Genomic DNA, 25,483 nt, shown 5'->3' on the forward strand with positions numbered 1-25,483 from the left:
TCCTACTCACCAATGAGCCATGTGTTGCCATGCTTCCCAGCTTCCAGGGGCCGGTGTATGGGGGACATCCTGAAGATGAAATACTCTGGGGTGCTGCCAGAATAGTTTGCATAGACTTCAGTAATGACCACTGCTTACCTTTGTGCAGGTGTTCTGGGCCTATAGATGTGCTGGTGGACAGAAGTACGTGCAGTTATTACTGCCAACACCTCGTGTAGGCAGCATGACTGCGTGGCCTGTGAAATGCCACCAACTATGTCAGTGGTCCACTGGAATGAGCCAGTGGCCAAAAATTACAGTACAGTGAGCACCTTTTGTAAGGGGCTCACTGCTTGGGAGCACAGGGTGGGTGATGTGAGGTCATCTTCCCACTCTGTGACCAGGTCTAGAATGATATGGAGGGAACCTATAACTGGCATAGACCTGGTCATCAGGCATCCCAAAAAGGCTGGTCCTTGGGTGGAAGATCCGGGCCCTGGCCATCCTCCTCCTCCTGCAGGGTGTCTCAGGATGACTGCTGCAACAAATGGTGCATTTATCATGGATGTATTAGTGCGCTTCTTGACATTTACGCCTGCTATCGCATGGCATAACCATTTCAGGATTTGCGCTTGCTTTTTCGCGCGTGGGGGAACCCTGTTCAATTCCATGAATACGTTTTTTGCACACGTATGGGCGGTGCGATTGTTTGACTGTGAAACGTACCTCCTAACGCCCACATGTTTAGTTGTTCTTCCTCATTCCACATGTTCCATCCCCTTTTCAGGTGGCTGCGCAGCCCCGGCCGGCCCTTCGCTTGAAGTCTCGCGCAAGGCCCTGATTTTCGGTGTCACAATTGAATTGCACAAGTCCCCGATTTTCCACGTTTGTTCTTTCGTATTGGTGTTCACATTGATTTGCATTGATTGTGTATTCTGGCCACATTCCAGCCCTCCCATATGTGCTCCCCCGTTTCCCATTTCCCTTTCTTGTCAAGAACTCAGGTAGGTGATTACTGGTAGCCCAGATACCCATTTCCCTGGCGCTGCGCGTGTGAAGGCACGCGATCATCATGATCCCGGAAATATCTGCACGCTTCTAACCAATAAAAGAAAAATAATGATCAGCATTTCACGAAAAAACAAGGAGATCTGGTACATTCGTGGAATGCATTCGTACACGATGAGCTGGAGGGTCTTTATCTCACGACACCCTTCACATCTGCAGCTCGGAGTCTCGCGTGGAACAGCCATTGCTAGAAATAGTGAAAGTGAAAGCAGGGCAAAGATTGTGTATATAGCCAAGCGCTCCACGCCAAGCTAGACTTCGAACGAAGCAACCAAACCAGCGTGCAGCCCGCCTGTCCCCCGAAAGAGCCAGCCCTGGTCCCCGAGTTTGGATCGCTGCTGCGTTTTCCTTCCACTGGCATGAAAAGAACTCGAAGGGCGCTGCTCAGTCTACTGTGTCTGTCAAGACTTTTTGGAGGACGGCTGCCGCCGTTTCAGGTACAGACAACCTGTGCGTCCGTCTCTGTGAGCGCTTGCACAGCGCGTTGCTAAGTACATCACTCTTGGCACGGTATGTTACGTGATCGCCTTAGCCTTAAATACCGTTTATTCTACGGGAGGCACAAGTTCCAGGACTGGCCGAATATCTCATGTAATGTTTACTTTACATTTAAAACATTCGAAAAAGTTTTCGTTCCGAAATCATAAAGGAGACACCTGGATTAAATGTGTATAACAATGTATAATTGGTTATGTATAACGCGCTTAATACCCAGAAGTTTCTAAGTGCGGAGACCGGGCTCAAAGCTGTGTTGCTCAGCGTCATCGTGCTTCCAAGGCGAGCGCAATACCCCTGAGATTTCCTCCCGAACCAGAGTCCTAAACGCTGGATTCCAAGCCGACAATTTGTGGCTATCTGCAGGTTGTGATATTTATAAAACGAAAACAAGAGCAGAGGTCATACGCACCACAGCTGAGCAGTCCGAGCTGTGTTTGTGTGTGGGGGTGGGAGCGCACTTGCGCCGAGAAGTAGTTTTTTTCATGGATATGACCGGAAAGCAGTGTTTTAAATGGAAAAAGAAGTGCAAGTGCTCACCCTCGAGGCTTAGACCCATTAAGGTCCAACATTTGCTCACATGCTGTGGCGCCATGACAGTTCTCCCCGACCTATTTACTTTTAAATACATTAATCGAAATCCTAATGAAGTCCTCTTCCAAACACGTCCATCAATTGCACACTGTTTTGTGATGCAGGAACGTTGGCAGGCTTTGAAGGAAATGAGGGAAACACAGCTAATATTCTGTTTTTTTTAAATTTTGTTATTAATATTGTATCATTTTCAATCCATCAAATACAAGAAGTATTCAAGAGTGTTCACAAAATATAACAAGAGTAAAACCAAAGCAAGAGTAACGTAAGTAATCCAATGAGAGGTTTTGCAAAAGCTGAACATAGCAAACGCATCAAAATATCTCATATTTTTGTAGTAATGCAGAATATGCAGAATATGCCAACCCCACTTTACACAATTGTCCCTGAACACAACAATGCACAAAAGGGGTTCCACAAAACAGCTACCCACCTTGACAAGCACAAGGCTGTGATGATCCACATTTAACACCACTTAGAGAACTGTCAAATAAAACATATTGTAATCGTTATCTACAAAACATATAAACATAACAAACTTAAAACAACAGTGCATGGTCTGACAATCAAGGAAGCCCTGAGTAGCTAGGGCAATACACACAAATAGATGTCTAAGGCAAATGTCATCATCACAAAAGTGAGGTTAGTAGGGAAGTGATGGATATATCAGGAAAACAACGGTTGACCCTCTTTGTTATTCTCCCTCCAGTATGTCAAACACACAGCACGAAACAAGACAGGACAAACGACACGAGCAAAAACTGGGTGCAAAAAGGGTCGAGGGTGAGCCAAACCAGCACATCATTATTGATAAACACATTATAAGATTCCATTACAGTGATATTTTAAGAATATAAACCATTGAACATACCCCAAATTAATGGATAGTCTTCAACCAAATGTTGTTTAGCATACACAACTTTTTCCCTAGCAGCCAATAGCAACATACTCTGAAACCAGTCCTCAAGTTGGGGTTTCCCATTAGAGTTCATTTTTTTCCAAAATCTGGTAAAGGTTGATTTAATTAACCATATGACAATACAAAAATAAAAATAAATCTACATGAATAACTAAGCAATTTTGAGTGCTTGAACCGCAAAGCCCAAATGCATGGACATTCAGACAAATCCAAATTTCGGTACACTCTTTGCACTTTGTAGCACAGTCATAAATGCCTCCTCCGATGTATGTGTATGGCACGAGGGCATTTACAGAATTCATATGGAATCCACCAGCTTTTAGCAGTTGTTGAAAGCTGGCCTATTCGATATGTTTCTAACGCACAATCCCCATCGTCTAATGAGATGTTGGCAAATTAGCATTGATTTTAGAAATGTGTAGTTGATGGGATGGTGGGCATGTCATGCTTATCCTGGGACCCCACCCAAGCCATTCAGAACCTTGAAAATCCCAAGCAGTGACAAATGAGATAAAAAAAAGTAAACATGGGTACATCTTTAACACATGGTTTTTACACTTCATTTACCAATCTGAGACATTGGCAAATAACCCTCTAAACCTGCCCAATTGTTAGGGAGGATTTTTTCTCAGGTCTCCCAATGTTTGCAGCTAAGGCACAAGGAGATTAAATTATGTTTCCAGGATCACACATTGTGCTTATGTGGTGAAAGCAGGGTTTTGTCCCAGTTGGAAATTTAAGCACTTGGCCAGATATCCTCCCATTTATAGTTAATATAAATATTTGTTAAGGTTTGGATTTGAAAACATTAAATAATATTTCTATAGCATCGCATGTAAAGTACACACATTACGTACATCACTAAATTGACATTATATAAATCATTGTCGAAAAATGTTGAGCAGAAACAAAAGTTTGTGCATTTAAAAAAGTGTCCAGTGAAACAAAACGGGTATTTAAACAGTATTCACAGTGAAAGAAAATGCAAAGCAATGCAGCTTCTTGTGTCTTTATTACACGCAGCATCCAATGTTATGCTCCAATCCCATTTATTATCACGCACCATTCACACCTCTTAATGGACATTAGTCCTTCCCCAGGGCTACCTGTCAACCCAGGATAGCTCAGTAACAACGCGTTTGTCTTGGAAGTAAGACAACGGGTTCGGATTCCGGTCTCGTGCTTAGAGACTGGTCTCCTATATAAAGTGTGTTATAAAAAGAAGGTTCATTAATTGTAATCTCGGTTGTTATGCTTTTTTGGTACAAAGGAAAATCTCAGGGAGAGCAGCTGTGCTTCCCAGCGAGTTGATATTTCACACGAAAGTGCAACAGAACGAAATACAGGGAAAGCTTTGCACTTCTGACGTGTGTGTACCTAGGAAATATGGCACAGTTAGCAATGTTATTGAATACTGGTAGTCTCCTCAAGATTGGAGAAGTCTCTGCCTTTTGTAAATCAGAACCAACACATTTTGATTTTGATCAGTGTTTCAAATTGGGTCTACTGTAGCTCGTGAGTTACTGGCACATATTAACTAGCAATACAAAAATAATAAAATGACCCTTGGCATGAACGTGCAAAAAAGTGAAAGTATTTTAAATTAAACTTCTCCCAAAATGAGTGGACGAGGGCTGTGGCAAGTGATTTAAAACAGAAAAACAGACTGAAACCCTGCATGAGGCAACTGGCTCATTCTAAAGACAGGGACATCCTTTCACAAAAATGGCAGGGGTCGCAGAAGTGACATCACATGACCCTTGACCCCACAGGAAGTTATATCATTTGACCCCAGCCCAAGTGACATCACAGGAAGTGATTTCATTTGACCCTTGCATGAGAATAGGTTGTCTACTTGCTAAATTGCCCATTCTCAAAACTGTGGACTTGGGATCAAATCCTAACTGTGCTACTTAGCCAAAATTGTGTGTTCTCTTAATTGCCAAGTTAATTAAGGAATACTTTGAGAGCAACAGCGAGAATAACACTGAAAGGGAACAACCTGTTAATTCGCCATCTTCCCACCTGCCCAGGGTCAAGCTGGCAGCCCAAAACGTTATAAGACTAGTGTGTACCCGCTGTGCCCAATCCTCATACGCTGCATCAGAGATGGAAGTGTAATGTAAACCATTGGTATGCCGGACTGCCAGTTTGTTTGCTTTTTACAGAGCGTACCTTTAGTTCAAAGGCTCAAGAAACACATCCTGGGCTGGACTCTTTTTTTCTCCTGAGCCAAATATAGAATCGACTCTGGCCGGACATTCAAGCACTACCAGTTTTCCAAGTCACAGCCAGGCATGGACACACACACAGCGGCTGTGGCTCTGAAATCTGAGCAGCTTAATGACCTGAAAACACATTTCCTTTATCAGTGGCAGAGCCTTTCATTTGCATGATGGAACTCACAAAGCTGGCAAAGCACCAATTACCTTGGACATTTGTGACAGTTAAAGTGAGCAATACAGAGCACCCACTAGATTGACATGCAAAGCAATTACGTTGATTTATGTCACTAGACAATGTTGCGTGAAAAAACAATCTCAGGTATAACCCTCTTTTTTGTTGTCAGGGGCCTGTCTCATATGGGAATAAAGTAATGTTGTATACAAAAAAATTAAGCACATGTTACCCCACCCTTTTACACCACACGGTTATGTATCGAGCAGCAGCCCAGACAAGGTGTCAATTCCCCCATCAATATGTTCAGTAATCAGAAAAATGTGTTAAAACAAAATGTATTCATCATAAACATATATTTAAAAAATCACTATGTCTAAAAAAATACATGAGAATCACTTAAATAGCGCATCCCATACTTTAAATGTTGACCTTCTACAAACTGTCCTATTCAGATGTACAGGACAAAATAGTGTAGTTAGTAACCATGTGATCAAGTACACAGTATTGATAGACACCTTAGGGTTTCCAGGGTAAACGTTCTGTTGTTTCAGTTTATGTTAACATCATCCCCTCTGAGCTTTCTTCAGGACACATAGCCCAGCGCAATGTGATCTACTTCTAATCTCCTAAAGCCATGTGGAGATATTCAACAAACACACTACAATAGAACAAAGGGACATTGTCACTGGTGCGTTAAAAACAACATAAAAACTCTGAACAAACAGGGCACCATATGGTATGTCCTGTCTTTGTTGTAGCTACCTTCCTACTTTGGATTTCTTCTATAGTGTGTTGGGCCACTGAGTGTTTCACTCCTATTATTCAGAGGTATTCATTGGTGATAACACATGTTGCAACTACACGGAAAAAGGGAACAAATGGCTCCTTGTTATTATCTAGAATCATTTGGCGTTGTTCTTTTCCAATTCAAAACTATTTTTGTCTGAATTTCTTTTGTACCTGGTTGAGGTCTTTGAGGTCTTTATTCCGGTGATGATGTCACCATGATGCTGCACAAGTGGTGTTCCTCTTTGTCAGAACTCAAAAAAAGAGAGACTTCTGGTATTTCCGTGATTTTTCTAAAAAGCAACACAAAACGCTATTCAGCATAACGCGGGGCCGGTATCTGTTCACAGGTCACGTGGCGTTGATACTTAAATGTAGGAATGCTGCATATCGTACCCAAGTCCAACTCAGAGATTTGCAGGTGCTCAAACCTCACTTTTGTTATACGTTGTGCTTCATAGGTTTGAGCGTTGTAATGTATTTCCAGGACCAGAACTACAGTGTTATACAGCCGTTACTATCGCAAGTATCTTACCTTCTCGTTTTTTTGCAAGAAAGACGCCGTCGTGTTTTGCTTTTCTTGTACCGCTACTATTACCAGTGCGCACTTCATCTTTAAAGAGGCCGACATCCCCATTTATAAAATGGGAACTTCCAAATTGACAAAGTTGTAACTTTATTAATGGTGGCCGTATTTATACGGAAGGAACTCTGCACCACCTATATATGCTGTTACTTCTATGCACATTAATTAGGGCTGTCACTGAATTCACACCACCCCTAAAGGAAAAGAGGTTGCAGCAAGGGATAATTACTTACCGATGCAGAAGGAACATCTTCTATCACGTGCAAACATAACTCTACAAAATGTGGGATAGAAATGAGGGATGAAAACTCAGGATACCGAGGATCAAAATACCCAGTGGTGGTCCTATTCATCCCATGTGTACCATACTCAGTTGAAGCACTAATATTCAATGCTACAGGGCACCCATGCTAGTCGATCATTCTAGTCACACTGCATGTAACCCTGCACTGTGGGTATGTTATCCAATCCTATATATGATGGGATTGAAAGGGGAACATATTAATTTAGGAACAAATTCCACTCAGTTGAGGAATATAGACCTGTATTAAATGAATCCAACCGATAAATCAAATTCTGTTCCAATTTCCTCATAAATAAAATCTCGGTCTCCTCCACAGGGTGGGTTGGTTACTGTCTGAATGACAAACCAAAAAAGGTTGGTATGTTTGTGCGATTTAGCCTTAAAATGGGCTACCATCGGTTTGTCGGTCACCATGTTCTTAATGCATGACCTGTGTTCACACACCCGCTGTCGTATTTCCCTTTTGGATTTTCCAATATAGATAAGGACACATGGGCACATAACCCCGTAAATTGCCCATTCCATCTGGCAATTGGTAAAGGTGCTACATTTCCAAAACAGACCGTATAGATTGATCTCTTTCATGTCTTTGGTTAATGCACAGACAGAACATTTACCAATGGTGGAAGTGTCCAGAGGGTGGTTTGTACTGTAGTTTTCTTCTGAGGTTCCTCATATGTGTGGACCAGTCGATCTTTTAGGTGTTTACTCCATTTGAAAGCAAACCTCTACTTTTTTGGTTCAAAAGTATCTGTTGCTAGAATGTCCCAATTCTGAAGAATGGTTTTCCTTATGTAATGGCTCAAAGGGGTAAACGTTATAACACATGTTATCTTGTCTTCTGTTGTTAACATCATGAATTACAACAAGCTGGAGGTTTGTGACAATGAATCTCCATATCCTTCTGGCTCATTACACAACTTATTTTCTTAAATGTCTAAAACAATTGCTGAACGTACAGAGACATCATCTTGCTTTTTCAGGTTGGCATTATCTTGTATTCTGGGACTACTAGTTTACCATTCAGGATATGAAAATTAAAGCCACAATGATATTCTTTTGGCTTAAAGTACCCAGTGCCACAATAGACTAGGAACCAGGCCGTGGTAGTACGAATATAAATGTATTAATTTATTTAAGCCAAATTTGACAAACAGGCTAACATCAGCCACCAATGCCGTGGCAACACAAGAACATACTTCCCTAAAGGCACCAATACAGAGATAACACTGAGATATGCAGTGTTGTGTAAAGCTAAACCTTTGTATGCTTTGTTGTATAAAGCTAAACCTTTGTATGCTTTCTTGTTGCTATGGTTTTCAGCTGTGTTTATGCAAAGCACATCATCTGTAATTCCAGAATGGATTTATGCCTACTGTGCCATTCTGGAATGTTAGATGCTTGAAGATGTTTACTCTGGAGTGAAGTCAGTTATATCCTGGATGCTGCCTGTGTTGGGGGTCTTAGGTGAGTTACTGAAGCTGTTCCAAATAAACTGGCTTTCACTTACCAAGTTTGTGGCTCCTTTACAATGGCGAAGAGGATGGGATGTCTGTAGTGATCCCTGCAGAAGCCAAGACCCCCAACAGTGACTGGAAGTGGAGTTTGGCAGGAGCTGTCAGCAGGAGCAGCCACCATCCATGAGGAATTGGCAGGAGCTATCAGCAGGAGCAACCACCACCCAGGAGCTGTCAGCAGGAGCAGCCACCATCCAGGAGGAATTGGCAGGAGCTATCAGCAGGAGCAACCACCATCCAGGAGCTGTCAGCAGGAGCAGCCACCATCCAGGAGGAATTGGCAGGAGCTATCAGCAGGAAGCTGGATGCTGGAAGCTGCCTGAAAGTGGATGTGGCGCTGAATCAAGCCCAGCTGAATACGGAGGTGGTGCTGAATTGAGAAAGGATACTGAAACCTCGCCCAGGGTCCCCTGTGGGAAGGCAAATTAGGAGGAGCTATCAGCAGGAAGCTGGAAGATGGAAGCTGCCTGAAAGTGGATGTGGCGCTGAATCAAGCCCAGCTGAATGCGGATGTGGCGCTGAATTGAGAAAGGATACTGAAACCTCGCCCAGGGCCCCCTGTGGGAAGGCGAATTAGGGGTGTATGACAAAGGGCACCACAGCTTAGAGAAGGTGCTTTCTCTGGCACCCCAAAGGAGGAGATATTTTTGTGGTGGTGACTGGACAAGCATAGCCAAAATAGATTAGTTATGTATGGCAACATTTGACGATATTCTAAGAATCACCATTTGACATCTTGAAAGCAAAATTGTTTTTGTTGTGTCATATACTTTGAACGCATATTAACCTGTTATTTTACGCATTGTGTTACGTAGCATTTAGAGGTTATAAATATGGCCCTGTCTGGAGTCCCCGGTCCGCAAGTATTTATGCTCACACCAGGTCCGCCAAAAATTAAGTGGGCCCCGTGGAAGAAGGGATTCCTACATTATGTTAAAGCTGCATGTGGGAATGGAATGTCTGTAGAACGTAAAGTAGTGATGTTAATGCATGTTCTGGGGTATGAAGGTCAGAGGATATATAACACACTTCCTGATATTTCCGAATTAGATTCAGAAGAGGGAACAAATGATTTTGACCTGGCATTGACCAAACTTGATAGGCATTTTGAGTCAAAAACTAGCACGGTATTAGAGCGATATCATTTTGGCATGAGATGTCAACATGAAGGAGAAACTGTTGAAGACTATATAACTGCTTTGAGACATTTATCCCTCAATTGTAAGTTTGGTGGTGGATTAGAGGAACACATAAGAGATCAATTTATGATTCACTGCTCTAATGATAAAATACGGGAGGAAATTTGGTTAAAGGATGATCCAAACTTAGAGGAGGTCATTAGTATAGCGAAGAGAATTGAGCACACATTACAGTGTGTAGCGAAGCTGTCCCTCAAGGAAAATAAATCAGCACCAAGTGTTGAGGTACTAAGAGTTGGAGATAAGAAGGGAGGGTGCCCAAAGGAAAGAAAAAACATAGAACCAAGCCCAATAAACATTATGAGAATACCCAAGCCAAAGGTGGGGGTGGTGAGCAGAATAATAGGCGGTTTCAAAAGGACACCGCTCAATTTAATGTGAAAAAGGAAGATAGGTTATGTTTTCGCTGTGGGAGCTCACGACATTTGTCTACATCTCCCATTTGCCCTGGGAGGCGAGTGAATTGTGGTTTATGTAAGAAGTGGGGGCACTTCGAGAATTGTTGTAAAAACTATCGAATTGGAGGTGGAAGGGGACCCTTCCTGATTGAAGAATATGACGGTGTATCTTCTGAAGAAGCTGATGTTTCTGAGAATGAAATAGTTACCGTTCATATGGTAAAGTGTTCAGGTTCTGATGAGTGCGAGCATCCATCAGCATGGATAGAGGTAAATGGTCATATGGTTAAAATGCTTGCTGACTCCTGCCCCAAAATCACATTAATGTCTAAAACTGTTTTTGAGAATGTAATTGGAGGTGACGTCAGATGTTTGATTCCTTCAGATAAAATGCCTGGCGGATATAACGGAGACAAAATAGAAATTCTGGGGTGCTATGAGACAGAATTCAAATTCAAAGGGAGGGTCACACGTGGGAAAATATATATTACCAAAAGAGGTGAAACCTTGTTAGGTTGGAAGGAACAAAGGGGTTTGGGAATCAAGTTGGATCCTAATAGTGAAGAGCAAGTCCTCAATGTGGTTAATTCTTCTGAGGTTAATAGTGACAAAACAAAATGTTAAATGGTGACTAGATATCCTGAGGTATTTTGTAACTGAGTGGGGTGTCTCAAAGGGATGGTGCACAAGATTGAGGTGAAAGAAGGAAGCAATCCTGTTGCGTCCAAGCTCAGACCGCTGTCCCTGTCTATGCGGAATGCTGTGCGTGAGGAATTAATGAAATTGGAAAGAGAAGGAATTATTGAGCCAGCTAGGGCTGTGGAGGGGATATCTCCTCTGGTGGTGGTAAAGAAAAGCAATGGGGATTTGAGGGTATGCATTGATTTGAGGGAGCTTAATCGGTGTGTGGTAGCAGATCGCCATCCTCTTCCCAATATGGGGGAGTTATTAAGTAGGATAGGGAGTGCAAAATATTTTGCAAAGCTTGACATGGCGAGTGCGTATCATCAGATTAGTTTAGATGATGAGTCACGCAAATTGACTGCTTTCATCACTTATGAGAGAATATATCAATTCAAGTGCATGCCATTTGGGCTGGTGTCAGCGTCTTCCGTATTCCAAAAGGTTATGGACAAATTGTTGAAGGATGTCAGCGGTGTATGGTGCTTTCAGGACGATGTCCTGATATGTGGGAAGGACGAGAGTGAGTTAAAAACAAGACTGGATTTAGTTCTCAAGATCTTTAAAGCAAGAGGAATAACTTTGCGTTGTGAAAAATGTGTATTTCTGACTCAAGCGGTTGATTATCTAGGTCATGAAATTTCTGAGCAGGGACTCAAACCAAAAAGGAATTTAGTTGAGTCCATTTTGAAAACACAGCCACCAAAGAATAAGGCTGAGTTGAGATCATTTCTAGGTACTATTGAGTTCTGTCATAGGTTTGTTGAGAACTATGCCGATTCCATAACTAAATTGAGGGCATTATTAAGGAAGGGAGTTTGAATGGAGCAAGGAATGTGAAAAAGAATTTGAAGCAATGAAAAGAAAAATTGATATGGCAAAACCCCTATCGATGTTTGATACTAGGAAGAAAACCATTCTGGCCGTGGATGCCAGTGAGACAGGTATAGGTGTGGTGATGTTGCAGCCAGATGTTGATGGTACGGAGATGATTGTAATGCATGCATCCCGCATGCTAAGAGGTGCAGAATTGAACTATTCCGTGTTGGACAAGGAAGCCCCGGCGTGCCATTGGGGCATTCAAAAGATGAACATTTTTGTCTGGGGTCAAGAGTTTACCTTGAGAACAGATCACAAACCACTTAAGGCAATTTTTGAAAGTAAAGGCCTCGACAAGGTTTCAAGGAGAGTGGCAGGCTGGGTAACCAGGCTACAGTGTCATAAATTTGAAATAGAAGTAGTTGCTGGTAAAGAGAATGTGCAAGCTGATCACGCTTCGAGAGTGAAGTTGGAGAATGATGCTGGTGAAAAAGGAAGTAATGTATATGGTGAACATGAAATGGTTTTTGCAACTGTGGAGGGTATAATTCAGAAACAAGAGTGGATTCAAGTGTTAAGGGCCAATGAAATGTGGAAGCGGATTATGGTATTTGAGGCGGATGGGTGGCCAGAGAAAAGGCTACTATCAGGTGAAGAGAGGGCTATGTAGGAAGTAAGGAATGAACTATCCGTAAAAGGAGAGCTGTTGTACAGATGGGACAAGTTGGTGGTTCCAGGCAGTCTGCGGAGGGAATTGATTGATTGTGCTCATCAGGGACATATTGGCATTTGTAAAACAAAAGAAGTAATGAAAGCCGATTACTGGTGGCCAGGAATTGGTCGTGAAATTGAGAAAGTGGTTGGTGCGTGCAGTGACTGTACCAAATCAGGGAAGAACGTGATAGCTGTGTCCCAACCAATGGGTAAAACTACCATTCCTGATGGTGTGTGGCAACATTTGTCCATGGATGTTCTAGGTCCCGTAGACATGGGTGCAAGTAGAGGTAGGTTCATTTTGGTGATGGTTGATATCTTTTCGAGATGGACAGAGTTTAAGATCCTGAGGGAAGTCACGTGTCAACGCATAATTGAATTCATGGAGGATGTGTTTGAAAGGGAGGGTTTGCCCAGGAGCATTCCCACGGATAATGGTCCACAATTCATGGGAAAACTATTTTTGGAGTATCTGTACAAATGTGGAATCAAACACAAAAAGACTCCTTTGTATTGTCCCCAAGCAAACGGTATGGTTGAGAGAGTAAATCGAAGTATTATGGATGCTATTCGTGGAGCTAATGCATGTGGTCTTGACAAAAAGGTTGCAGTAAGAGACAGGCTGTATGCTTTGAGGATGGCTCCGCGAGTAGAAACAGGGATTAGCTCATTTGAACTTATGAGAGGGCGAAAGGCAAATACCTGTGTTGTGCCAGCTTGGTTGGGCAGGGCGAGAGCGTCAGATGCGGTTGTGGATGATGTAAAGAAAGGGATGGAAGCCCGAAAAAACAAGTGGGTGGAAAGAGTCAATAAGAAGTACCCAAGGAGAATAACCGTGGTCAAAGCTGGAGATTGGGTACGGATAAGGAAGGCTGTTGTTACCAAGAAAGGGGAACCATTATACACAGAGCCTGTTAGGGTTACCCGAGTCTTAAAAAACGCTGTGTGTGTAGAAAGTGGTCAAGTCTGGTCTTTGTCCAGAATCGTGAAAGTAAAATGATGTAAGTATATATCTGTTCAGTGGGTACATATCCCACAATAAAGAAATGTATTTCATAAGGGAGGGGGATGTGTTGTATAAAGCTAAACCTTTGTACGCTTTGCTGTATAAAGCTAAACCTTTGTATGCTTTCTTGTTGCTATGGTTTTCAGCTGTGTTTATGCCAAGCACATCATCTGTAATTCCAGAATGGATTTATGCCTACTGTGCCATTATGGAATGATAGGTGCTTGGAGATGTTTACTCTGGAGTGAAGTCAGTTATACCCTGGATGCTGCCTGTGTTGGGGGTCTTAAGTGAGTTACTGAAGCTGTTCCAAATAAACTGGCTTTCACTTACCATGTTTGTGGCTTCTTTAGATGCAGTCACAATTTCCCACAGCTTTCTTTTCAAATCACCCACCAAATACAGAAAAAGAACAATTCAAGACCCACAGTGATTGCTGATTTGGTTATAATACTTTTCTCCCAGCAAACCCCACCCTCCAAACATCAATTAGACTTGACCCATCTGAATTGAAGGCCAGTGACAGAGAGTGGGAACACAATGGGAAAATCGTTTTGGGATTCTGATAAAATGTACTTTTTGGAAAGAGGTATTCAATTGGCAAAATTGTTTTTTGTTTTACTTATTACCACAGATGCAATATGAGGGAAAGAAAAGCAATGGTAACATTTGTTTTGCCGCACCTTAAAAGTACAGGCAGGGCTTTATGGTTTTGGTCAGAGCAGAATGGGAACAATGGGGCAATTTTGTTTTGCACCCTGCACATTCACGTGAAAACAGGGTTTTGGAATTCATTCTTTTGGCAAATCTTTATGTCTATACAGACTCAAAACACATTGGGAAGAGCTTGTTGGTTTTGAATGCCATCAAAACACATCCTGTGATTTCTATATTGGAAAGAATTGATTTACTTTACTTAAATATGCTAAGGATCTACACAGACAAACAGGATATTTTGGTAGGGGGAAATAACTAGAACAATACTTGAAAAATACAGGGCCTACACAATCTATGGCTTTTGGATAGTTTTACTTACAGGAGAGACCTTGTCATGAACATCAGGGAAAAGCAGGGCACCTCTGTGACAGCAAGGTTGTCAGTCCAGGATAGTCCCCGCTGGCTCCTCCAAGGGGTCTAAGTCAGCTTCTATGTCACCTGGTTCCTGTCTCCAATGCATGATTTGGGGCCTCTCTCCTTGGATGTTTCTCTCAAGAGTTCAGCAGCAGGTTACCTCCCGGAATAAGTGGAAAAAGCCCAGTTCTAATGCAAACTGGTATACTTATCGAGTAAACGACATCACAAACTTGTCATGATTCCCGCAAAAAGGATTGGTTGGTTTTCTCTACCCACCTGCCACCTGTGTGTTAATAGGGCAGGGAGATGAGAGGTGTGAGTTAGGAAAGCTGTGGGTGGAAAAAGCTTAGTCATCCCAAACTAACATGTGGGTTTGGCATGTTCAAAACTCAGAAAATCTATCAACATGGCAAGTACCATACTTTTTCTCATCTTTACATGTATGGATATATTTTTAAGAACTACATTCTAAGGCAAATCAGATGATGCTAATCTGAAGTCGGCACAACCTTCCTGTGCAGAGATACAGGTTTTCTTCATTTACTCAGGAGCTGTATCAGTGAAAAACATGCCACTTCATAGTTCCCATGTTAATTTTATCCTTCACCATCACACCAAATTTCAAATCTTTCGGAATAAAGGGAAGGCCCAATTCAAATTTTAATTAATAACTTTAGTTATGTTTTTCACACAAACATGTTAGCATGGTTCAAAGGGGGCCACTGTCACCTTTAATAAAAGTCTGGATTGACCATTGTGGCATATACAATGCCCTTGTTATGCAATAATATGTATTTTTCTATTAACTAAAACATTTTTTTTATTCTCTTGTGAGAGGCTGGCTTGTGTTTATCTTCGCCTCTCCCTTCATGGCCTGTAATGGCCCTGGCTGCAACTCTAACGGACATTTTATGGAAATTGTGACCTCATGTCACTTCTGCTGAATGAACAGTTTCCACTGTGGTTTAAATCTAGGCAGTGTATTTCTTTCTATATTTTTAAGCAATGGCCCTAAATGATGGTTGACAACCAGACCTCCCTCTCCAGGATCAGTAGAGGAAAGGTCTTGGAGGTTAAGTTGCATCTTGAGGAGAAATGACCGGCTGCATGTAAAATTCTGCAAGCAATGGCTTTTAAACTCACACACAATGCATTTTACATGCCATTTTGTAAGCCATCTGTGCCTTATATCCATGTGTAACATACTTCTTTAATCTCACAGTTGCAAATTACAGGGATATCACTTCTGCATTGTCCATATGTATAGGGCAGTTACATGAGAAAACCATATTCAAACTCTGAAAGTCTAGTGGGCACTTCTTTTAGCATACTCTCATTTGAATGAGAAAAAGGGAAGTTATTTTATTTCTTATAATTTCAATGAGCTCAGTTTCACACTTGAGATGACTGGAGCACAATCTGGTATTACACTGAAGATAATGTACACACTGCTATCTTTCTCTTTAAGTAAAAGTGCAGCTCTCCATGAATTTAGTAAAACAGCATCTTCAGCCACGTCTTTCTTTTTCTTGCTGAAATGCATTGCACATATCTTTGCACTTTTGAGATTCAAGCCCACTTTCTTTCCTTTGTGATTTAGGCCTGTTTGTGGTTCAATAGGCCTCATGTCTTACATCACCATTTCTGTGCTGGCCTTATACATCAATGGGACCTCCCAAATCACTCCGGCCTCTTTATTTCTGGCATTCAGAGGCTATATTTCACCCCACACATGCATATATTACAATTGTGACAAAGAATGTCACTGATTACGAGACGATTAGCACCCCACAGCGGCTATTTACAGTAACCATGACTGTTACGTTAAAGCCACAAGTTTTGATTCAGTTTGGGCAGCCAAAATCTGGTAACTCTGCTAAAATATAATCAGCCAGGCTAAAGTGCATTCAAATGTAGACAGTGCAACACATCGGAATGACCACCTTTTCGAAGCTGGATTAACAGTATATTTGAAACAGTAAAAAAAGAAATAAAAATGAGTGATATATTTTAGATTGCATCACTAATGCATTATACTGGCAGTGATTATCGTGTCTGCTGACAGAGTACGTCGCTGGTAGATTTTGTCATGTTCCCTACTTTCAGGTTGTGCTGGTTGTTAATGATGCTGTTGAATAAAAAGTGCATGAGCTACAAGAGTGGGCCGAGTGTGACTGCGTGCAATTTGTTCTTTGTGTCACTGATATCTCTAAATATTGGGTAGCACAGCTGGCCGTTTGTGCTGTGTGTTACTCCTAGCATGGAATAGTTTGTGCCTGTGATAGCTCCTTATGCTGTGTGTCACTGCTAACAGGGTGCAGTGTGTGTCTCTGCTGGTAGTGTGTGTCTTGTGCCACTTATGCCAGACTATGCTCTGTGTCTGCACAGCTGGGCCTTTCAGCTATGTCTCATTGATGTCAATATTTACTGTGCCTCTCTGCTGGCAGAGCGTACCATGTGCTACAGTTACAGCTGGCTCTTTGTGCTGTGTATCACTGCTGGCATTGCAATGACGTCAGTGTGTCACTAGGGTTGCTGACACCCGGTGCGGTAACTCATGGTGTCACCCCCTCCCGGGAGGTGGTGGTGACACCATGAGTTACCTCATCGGGTGTCACACAAAAAAAACTAAACACTAAAAGCCACAGTGTACCACTAGCATAACCTAGTATAACCTACTTAGCGAAAATAAAATAAAAAAATGACATCATCCATATCAACATGCATACAAAATGCGCTCACCTCGTGTTCCAAGTCGTGTCTATATTTTATCAACAAGCAGCATCAGGGACCGCAGCTAACTGCTTTTTCCAAAGATTTGAGGAAAATAATTGTTCAGCTGTGGCTGATTTGTTGGAACTTGTAGGCCTCTTTAAATCAACGTCCTTGCATTAACACCAGACACCTGTCACGCCTAAGACAACAAGAAGACATGTATACACCATGGGATTCAAAGTAATGTGTATGCACTTTCAATATTGCTGTTACTCGCGTGCAAGGTTGTGTTGCACCTTTCAAATGTGCACGATTACAAGCATCGGGTGCAAGTCTCAGTGCAATAAAATCAGGGCACAAGTCAAGGGTGCAGGAAGATGAACTGCGTCTGTCAAATATTTTCGGTTGGCATATGATCGGCCTCGCTCGTCCACCCGGGGTGTTTTATGAGGCCGGCAGTAAAGAAAATGGCATCCGTTGCATGTGTTCAAGCGTGCTGAAGCCAGGCTTCAAACTGAGATAGATAGTCCAGTCCCAGATAGGCCACTTCCCCACCAGCTTGCATGAATGTATAAGCACATGGTCTTAAAAGTCTCATATTATAGTTTTCCTCAGCAGGTATATTTTGCAATATTTTGATACAGAGTCAGGAGTTTAAAAGGTGCACACCTTTATTACTTTGCCAGAAACAACATAGGAGAATCTCTGCTCAGGTAATTTTCGAATGTTGCTAATTATTTTTCTGAAAGGTTAGTTTGTGTGCAGCATTGTGCCATTGTGCTCGGCAAGTGTGTCTATGGGCTTGATTTACAAATGCGTTTTACAATGAAGCTGTTCCACTGAAAAAGGATGTGTAAATTAGGACCTGTGTATCAATAAACATACGTTTCAGTGGGTGCTGGTTGTCACATCGTTTTCGATTGCCTAGAATAATATGGCAAGGTGTTGCACACATGTTCCATGGTTTTCTTTAAACGGTAACTACTTCAGAAGAAAGATTCTGTGCTTCGCTCCATGACGTCTCTGTCAATGGGGTTTCCACCTCCTGACAGAGTATTCACAGGGGACTCCCAGGATGCGCACCTGTCAGTAGCTCGATGAGGAGCCGTACACACAGGTATAAAGAAGCACAATTAATATCACAAGTCAATAACTCGCTCGATACAATTAAAGTGCCTCCTCTTGAATATTGCTCAGCTGGGAGACCAAAAGACACCCCTGCCGATCGCTGTTTGTTCCTGCATGTAAAAGAAGAAAGCAGTCTTTACACATTTTGCAGGAGTGTTATTTCTCCGCCTCAATAGGCATCATCATATTCTCCTTCAATTGAATGGCTCTGTTGGGAGTCTCAAATGCAAGAGCCAGGGATTGATGGCGCAGGAACTGTTCTACCGCTTTCTAGTCAGTGTAGTCACGTATTGGCAGTGCATTTTAGGGACCCCTTCACCAAACCCATGTGCCCTGTTTTAATCTCGTTCAGGATACAATTTCGAGGTGCTTATTAAAATGCACAATGGGAAGTGACGCCCCAGCCTCACCGGGTGATAATAGAAAACGGTTGATTTGCATGCATGCAAACATTAAAAAATGTATATACATTTTGAATTCAAAAGCAGAGGCACTCTCCAGCTTCATGTGCACAACAGAGGATTTGTATGTACATTTGCCACGTCAGTACTTCAAAATGGAACTGGACTGCTGGTTGTAACCGGAGACTCCTGAGAGTGAACCAGAATAAATTCAAGCCTTAGTAGTTCTGCGCACTTCTTACTTGTCATCATGCAGGTGGCCTAAGCCTTATTGTTGCTTGATCCAGGCAGGCGGCGAGGAGCTGCTGCCTGCAGTCTGTGATTCTTCCTAAGTGAACACTGCTTAGCCACATATTGCTGCAGCACCGTCTGTGGGTAACTGTGAGGATATATGTGTGGGTATCTCATCGTATATGAATATATGGATGGGGGTTGCAGGGTGTCTTTGCCCATGGGTGTTTGAGCTCTGATGGTGTTCCAGTGTGTCTGGCCCCCTGGATAGCTTAGCTTTGACCGGTAGCTGAGCAGTGTGAAGTACTGAGGCATGGATTCTGTGCAGAGAGGAGGAGGGGGCACCGATGCTGAGTTCTGCTGCACTGTGCTTGAGCATAGTGCTCAACTGTTACAATGTTAACCTTCAGCCAATGGTCCCTAGTCTGCCCCATCCCCCTTGACACAGTCAGGCCTGGAATTTGCTAGAGTCCTTCTGTAGACTGTACTGGATCATTAAAAGCTTTACTGTGCAGCTGGTGTCACCTCTGAAATGGGGTTGCCTCACTGCTGTTGCTGTGTGTGTGGGAGTTGTACATCCCCCCCCCCACCCCGGGCCCTCTATGCCACTGCCGCAGCTCGCAGCATCCCTTTTTTGTTAAAAAAAAGTGTAATAAAAAAATACAGGGATCGCAAACCAGATGGCAGGGGTAGCGGCTCGGCTGGGACCACAGGGGTCGCTTTTGCATCCCCTGGCAGCACCCAAATGACGTCCCTGTCTAAAAACCAATGCATCCGAGGGTATGTCACAGTGTACAGCACACGCATCTTCCCTGTTAGTGCCATGGGGACTCATTACAAGTTTGCCAGTCTGGTAACTACGGTACAGGTAAGCTTGCTGGTACCGTAGTTACCGGACCGGCAAACTATGAGTTCTGCTAACGGGTGCCTTCCCGCCCGCCAGGTCTGGCCTGGCGGGAGTACCGGCACCCTTGAGCAGAGCATGTCGGATGCACGGGCACCATTCATGAATGGTGCCGGTGCATCCGGCTTCTCCATTCCCATGGAGCCGTATGTGGCTCAAATGGGAATGGGGAACAATATTGTCCGGGCTCGCGAATGGGAAATTACCAGGTCCGGCGGGGCCGTAATGACCGGGTAATGGCCCCTTCGCGGGTGCTGGAATTTTTCGCAAGTTTGGCAGCAGCATGCCGATTTTACCGGCAAGGCTACGACCAAACTTGCAATGAAGCCCATGGTTTTATCTGCACTGAGGAAGGTGGGCTCGGGCGTAGGGGATGTCCCCCTTTTTAGTTTGGGCTATTAGGTGTTTCTTTCAATACCGATGAAATCCAAACTATTGCATTCAAATACAGAATGGCATATGGCGGGGGACACATAGAATGACAATTTAGAAGGGACACACAGTGTATTAGGTGTTGCTTGATTATGAGCCCACCCATTGCCTGCCCATAGCCATGCTAATCCATATGGCTGTTCCCACCCATTCCTTCCTTTCCCTGCCCAAAACTCCTCCTCATGGGAACTCTTTAAGCTCTGAGCTCGCTGTAATGAAGCCTTTCAATTCTGTGCAGCGAACATCGGAGCCCTCTTATTCATATAATATTGGTAACATTTTTTAAGACCGGCCTGAAACATAGATATCATTTCATAAATGAAAATTAGTTTTGTCAATGTGTCATTGAATTTACACAAAATATCAATATAATGTATTTGATCTTATGTTATGTTTGTGCTTGCTATTTTATATACCTCTAGTACATTAACATTCATATTTAATTTTTAATAAAATACTATGCAGTTTGGAGATGTATTGGAATGTATGTAGCAGCTTTCGCAAGAGCAAATGAGATGAGACACAATTCTACGGTGGTGCCTCGCTGGCCGAGCACCCGGGTAGTGAGTCCTCTCAGGAAGAGCAGCATCCTTCTAAAGCACAACCCCCTGCTGCAGCCACCACATCTCCACAGTCCCACTCTGGATTTTCCTCGCCTGTCTGGCACCACAGCAGAACCCTGAGGCCTTGGCTCTCATGAACAGTGTATAGCACCCACAGACATGGCAAGGGTAGAGCAGGTGCTGTTTCCCGAGCCGCAGCACAAGCTTATCCAGGCCCAGAATGGCAGCCATCTTCAGAAAGCGCCTGCCTGACCTGATATAACACGCATGGTGCTGCCCACCATAGCATTGTAGCGTGCCGGTAATAGAGCTGATAAAGCACTCGCATTTCAACTTTGGAGCTCCCCTTCGAAGACCGTCTCAGTACCACCACCGCGCCTGTCAAGCTTTCTACACAGCATTCAGTGGTTTAATAGCGCCCTGGTCTGCTTCCACCCCAGAACCATTATACATTGATAATTTAAACCCACGTAATGTGATTCTGCTTGTCACAAGCCTCAGATTTCACAATTCATACCATCAACCTACCCTGTTTGGGGTTTGCAATAAGCAGAATACCAACAAACAGAGTATGGTAAAGTTCTGTTTGTCACTAATCTCTCGGTACGTACCTCGGTATCTACATCAATGCGTTTCCCCCATACTTTCCTTTGTTTAGCCCAAAGCGTGTCCTGTCAGATTATTGGGTGTGCTTCCAAGCAATCAATATCCTCTATAGAGGTGCCATCGCACAACTCCTTTGTTCCGATTCATGGAATAATTGTGCGCCGAAATGTGTGGCGCAACCGTGAAAAAGCCAGCGCATGCGCGCGATTCTCACGCAAGCTATTCATGGGAGGCTCTGTGTGTGCCTTTCCCGGGAGCTGAGCCAAATCCACGCTTACCCTACACACCACCGTGCACATGGTGTGGGCTGCCAGCTGCCATGTGCACGGGTGTCGGGGGGTCCGTTGTGGCGTGGGCTGCTTGCAAGATGTGTTTGCGGGTGGTCCTAGCATGTGCAGCCTTTTTCACATGATTGGGCTGGCGCGAGCAGGGTACGCGTATTCCGGGGGTGCGCGTGGAATTTGACACGCGAATGGGCTGGCGCGAGTGGGGTACGCATAATCCGGGGGTCCGCATGGAGTTTTACACGCGATTGGTCTGGCGCGAGTGGGGTACGCGTATTCTGGGGTGCGTGTGGAGTTTTACATATGATTGGGCTGGCACGAGCAGGGTACGGGGGTGCGTGAGGAGTTTTACACGCAATTTCGTTGTTGGAGGGCTGTATGCTGGTCCACTGGCCTTTACGCCATGTAGGGGATTTGTGCTGCTGTTTTTGGCGCAAGGGGCGGGTTGGGGGCGTATCTGGCGCTGCTGCATGGTCGCTGCGCCAAGACTGGGAATGGCTTGGGTAATCCATGAAAACGCGGTGCGTGGAAATGGGATTCAGCGAACGCGGCTGGCACGCGCTGGCACACGCTCCCTCTCTGCGCCAGCCCTGTGTGCTACTTCTGTGCAAAAATCTATGAATTACCCCCCTATTGTCTCCATGAAAACCGAAAACCACCTCACGCAAGCCTTCTCCACATTTGTGCATAGCTTCCTGACACACTGAAGTTATATACTTTTGACCTAGTCGGTTATATAGTCACTTGTAATTCCTTGCCCATTGTTTCCAGTGACTGCATGTCACTAGGACACCAGGTGTTCTGTGGCTTTTTTTGTAACAAACCCAGTGCATTTCGTGTTTATCAGTTTTGTTCACCTAGCTTCAGTTGAACCCAAGCGCCAATGGCAGTTTATGAAAGGAATGTTCTGGACTGACAGAGTGGTTTCTTGGTGACATTGACTCGTTCGGTCTCACACACCTTCTCTTATTAATCACACTCGCTCTTTGAATGACCATTTACTGCATCTTCGCGGGGGTATCCTCTATGTATTTAATTGTGTTGTGCTAAAAGGCTGGAGGCCATGCAAATTGCTTTATTGCTGCAAGTGCACCATTGCTACAAGAGAGTCATAGATTGTTAGGGGTGCAGCAAGTCCTTGCAACAATTACTTGGCTCAAGATGTGGGTCATGAATAACGTTGTATGTTATGTTATGTTATGTTATGTTATTTGGCATTTATATAACGCTCTATATATCATGAATAACTTTGGAGAGGGAAAGGAAGTATGGCCCCTAGAAGCGTCTCCCTAAACCGCGATCTATGGGATATACGGAACAGCTATACCCAGTTGTATTTTAGCTCGCGCTGTTCAAGCAGGTCTGTGGATGAAGCCTCTGCACGAAAGCAGCGACTTAAATGTTTTTTATTGATTTCGGGGTTTGCAGCAAGAAAGCTCTCCTTAGTTAAGTGGCGTTTTTGGCCAGATTATTATTATTTTTTTTTCATTACCTTTTGCATTTTATTCCTCTGATTTTTTTATTATGAAAACACCCAAAGGAAGTCCTGAAATGCACTTCCTGTTGAAGCACTCACCAGGCATAGCCTTTTCCCTGTCACGATTGTCTGACGTCATTGGTAAAATCTAAACCTCTTCAGGCTTTTATGTGCATCGAAGTATAACTTGCTTGGTTGAGTTCCCTGCACGCTTTTAAACGAGTATGTTTGGAAACACCTTCGTATGGATCATATTCCTTTTGAATTCTGTATAGCAAAATTCCTCGTTCCTGTTAGGGATGATTTTTCCAGTGTGTGCAGATAAGGCACAGTGAGATTTAATGAATTGCCCATGATCACACATTTTGGTTAAGTGTTGAAACCACAATTTGGTCCCAGTTGGCAATTTAAGCACTTGGCCTGATAACCTCACATTTATAGTTAATATAAGTATTTGTTAAGGTTTGGATTTGAAAACATTAAATAATAGTTGTATAGCATCGCATGTAAAGTACACATGTCATACAACACTAAACTGGCATTATAGAAATCATTGTAGAACAATTCTGAGCAAAAACAGAATTATAGCTTTATTTAACCCCACCTGATAAGATCACAGCGAAAGGCTTCAAAGGTTTATGCATTTAAAAAACATTCTAGTGAAAGAAAATTAGTTTTTAAACTTTATTCACGGTGAAAGAAAATGCAAAGCAACGCAATTTCCCGAGTCTTTATTCCACACAGTGTGCAATGTTATGCTCCAATCCCATCTATTATAACACACCATTCACACCTCTTAATGGACATTGGTCCTTCTGCAGGGCCCCCTGTCAACCCAGGATAGCTTAGGAGCAACGCTTTATCTTGGAAGTAAGACAATGGGCCTCATTACGAGGTAGGAGGTAGCCATGCTGCTGGCTACCCCCTTACCACATACCGGGTCCGGGTTCTCGGAATGGGTACTTACCGGGTCATTCCAACCTTGGAGGACCTGGTAAGTCCCCATTCTGAGAACCATTCCCTATTCCCATTTGAGCCCCCATAGGGCTCAATGGGAATGGGGAAGTAGCTAATAACGGTACTGTAATTTGGGTACCGTTATTAGCTTTGAAGTCCCTTAGCGGGTACCGTCCTTAACACCTGGTCAGACCAGGCGTTAAGGAAGGGACCCGCTAAGGGACCTTGGAATATGGAGTCAAGGGATTACCGGCACCGGCACCCTTACCGGTGCAGGTAATCCCTTACCTCCTACCTCGTGATGAGGCCCAATGGGTTTGAATTCCGGTCTCGTGCTTAGAGTTTGCACCAGTATAAAAGGTTAATTCATTGTAATCTCTGGTGGTTTTGGAACAAAGCGAGACCCCAGGGTGAGCAGCCGTGCTTCCCAGTGAGTTGATGTTTCACAAGAAATTGTAACAGAGCTCGATGCAGGGAAGGCTTTGCACTGGTGTGTGTGTGTGTGTGTGTGTTTGTGTGTGTGCGCGCGCGTGCACGTTGTGCGTGTGTGTCTGAGAGAGAGAGAGAGAGAGAGAGAGACTCGGACATACGGCACAGTTAGCAATGTTATTGAATACTACTAATCTCCTCGAGTTTGGAGAAGTGCGGGTACTGAGATTCGGTTAGAGCCAATCCGTTTAAAGCACTTCCTGAAAGCAATTGGTTTTGCTGTGACACCTTTGCTTAGCAATGCAGCCATTTTCAAAGGAGTCATAAGCTCACTTAACCTTTTAAGGTGTGTTTTATAGACCAGATGCTGATAAGAAATCTCAGTGTTGTGAGGTATATTTACCAGCCACAACAGAAATCCCCAGCATCACAAAACTGCATCGTAGCAGTTAAAACATTTTTTTTAAAAGATGGTTGTGCTTTTGTCTGCTAAACACATATGGGGCGAAATGGAACATAGCCACCCCAAGAATGGCTACATTTTATTTTCTTCATGTGAATCTGTTAGCCAGAATTTACATGCAGTACTCTTTGGGAAGACTACACAATTAAGACTACAGGTGCAAGCACAATCTCACCTTTGGTACAATCCTATATTTCACAGTTATGTGGTATCAGTGGCTGAGCAGCCAGACTTATCTCAAGAGGGATGTGAGCAGTACAAGATGTTACACAAAGGACTTGCAATCACAGTAGTTCAAACAAACACTATTAAAGATTTCTTGGTAAAAGAAAATACATTTATTTACACATTCAG

General features: G+C 43.4%; 1 protein-coding gene across 2 annotated transcripts in view; it reads left to right on the forward strand.

Moving 5' to 3' along the window:
* The first annotated feature begins 1,281 nt into the window (after positions 1 to 1,281).
* Positions 1,282 to 25,483, forward strand: part of LOC138582898 (uncharacterized) — a 418,590-nt gene continuing 394,388 nt past the window's right edge. The window contains exon 1 of one of the 2 annotated variants that reach the window (XM_069654622.1): positions 1,282 to 1,484. The gene's annotated coding sequence lies outside the window, so the exon portion shown is untranslated. The remainder of the gene's footprint in view (positions 1,485 to 25,483) is intronic. The other variant, XM_069654621.1, reaches the window with a different exon arrangement.

The sequence above is a fragment of the Ambystoma mexicanum genome, chromosome 3q (assembly GCF_040938575.1).
Source record: "Ambystoma mexicanum isolate Mex_15411 chromosome 3q, UKY_AmexF1_1, whole genome shotgun sequence".
NCBI classification, from domain to species: Eukaryota; Metazoa; Chordata; class Amphibia; order Caudata; family Ambystomatidae; genus Ambystoma; species Ambystoma mexicanum.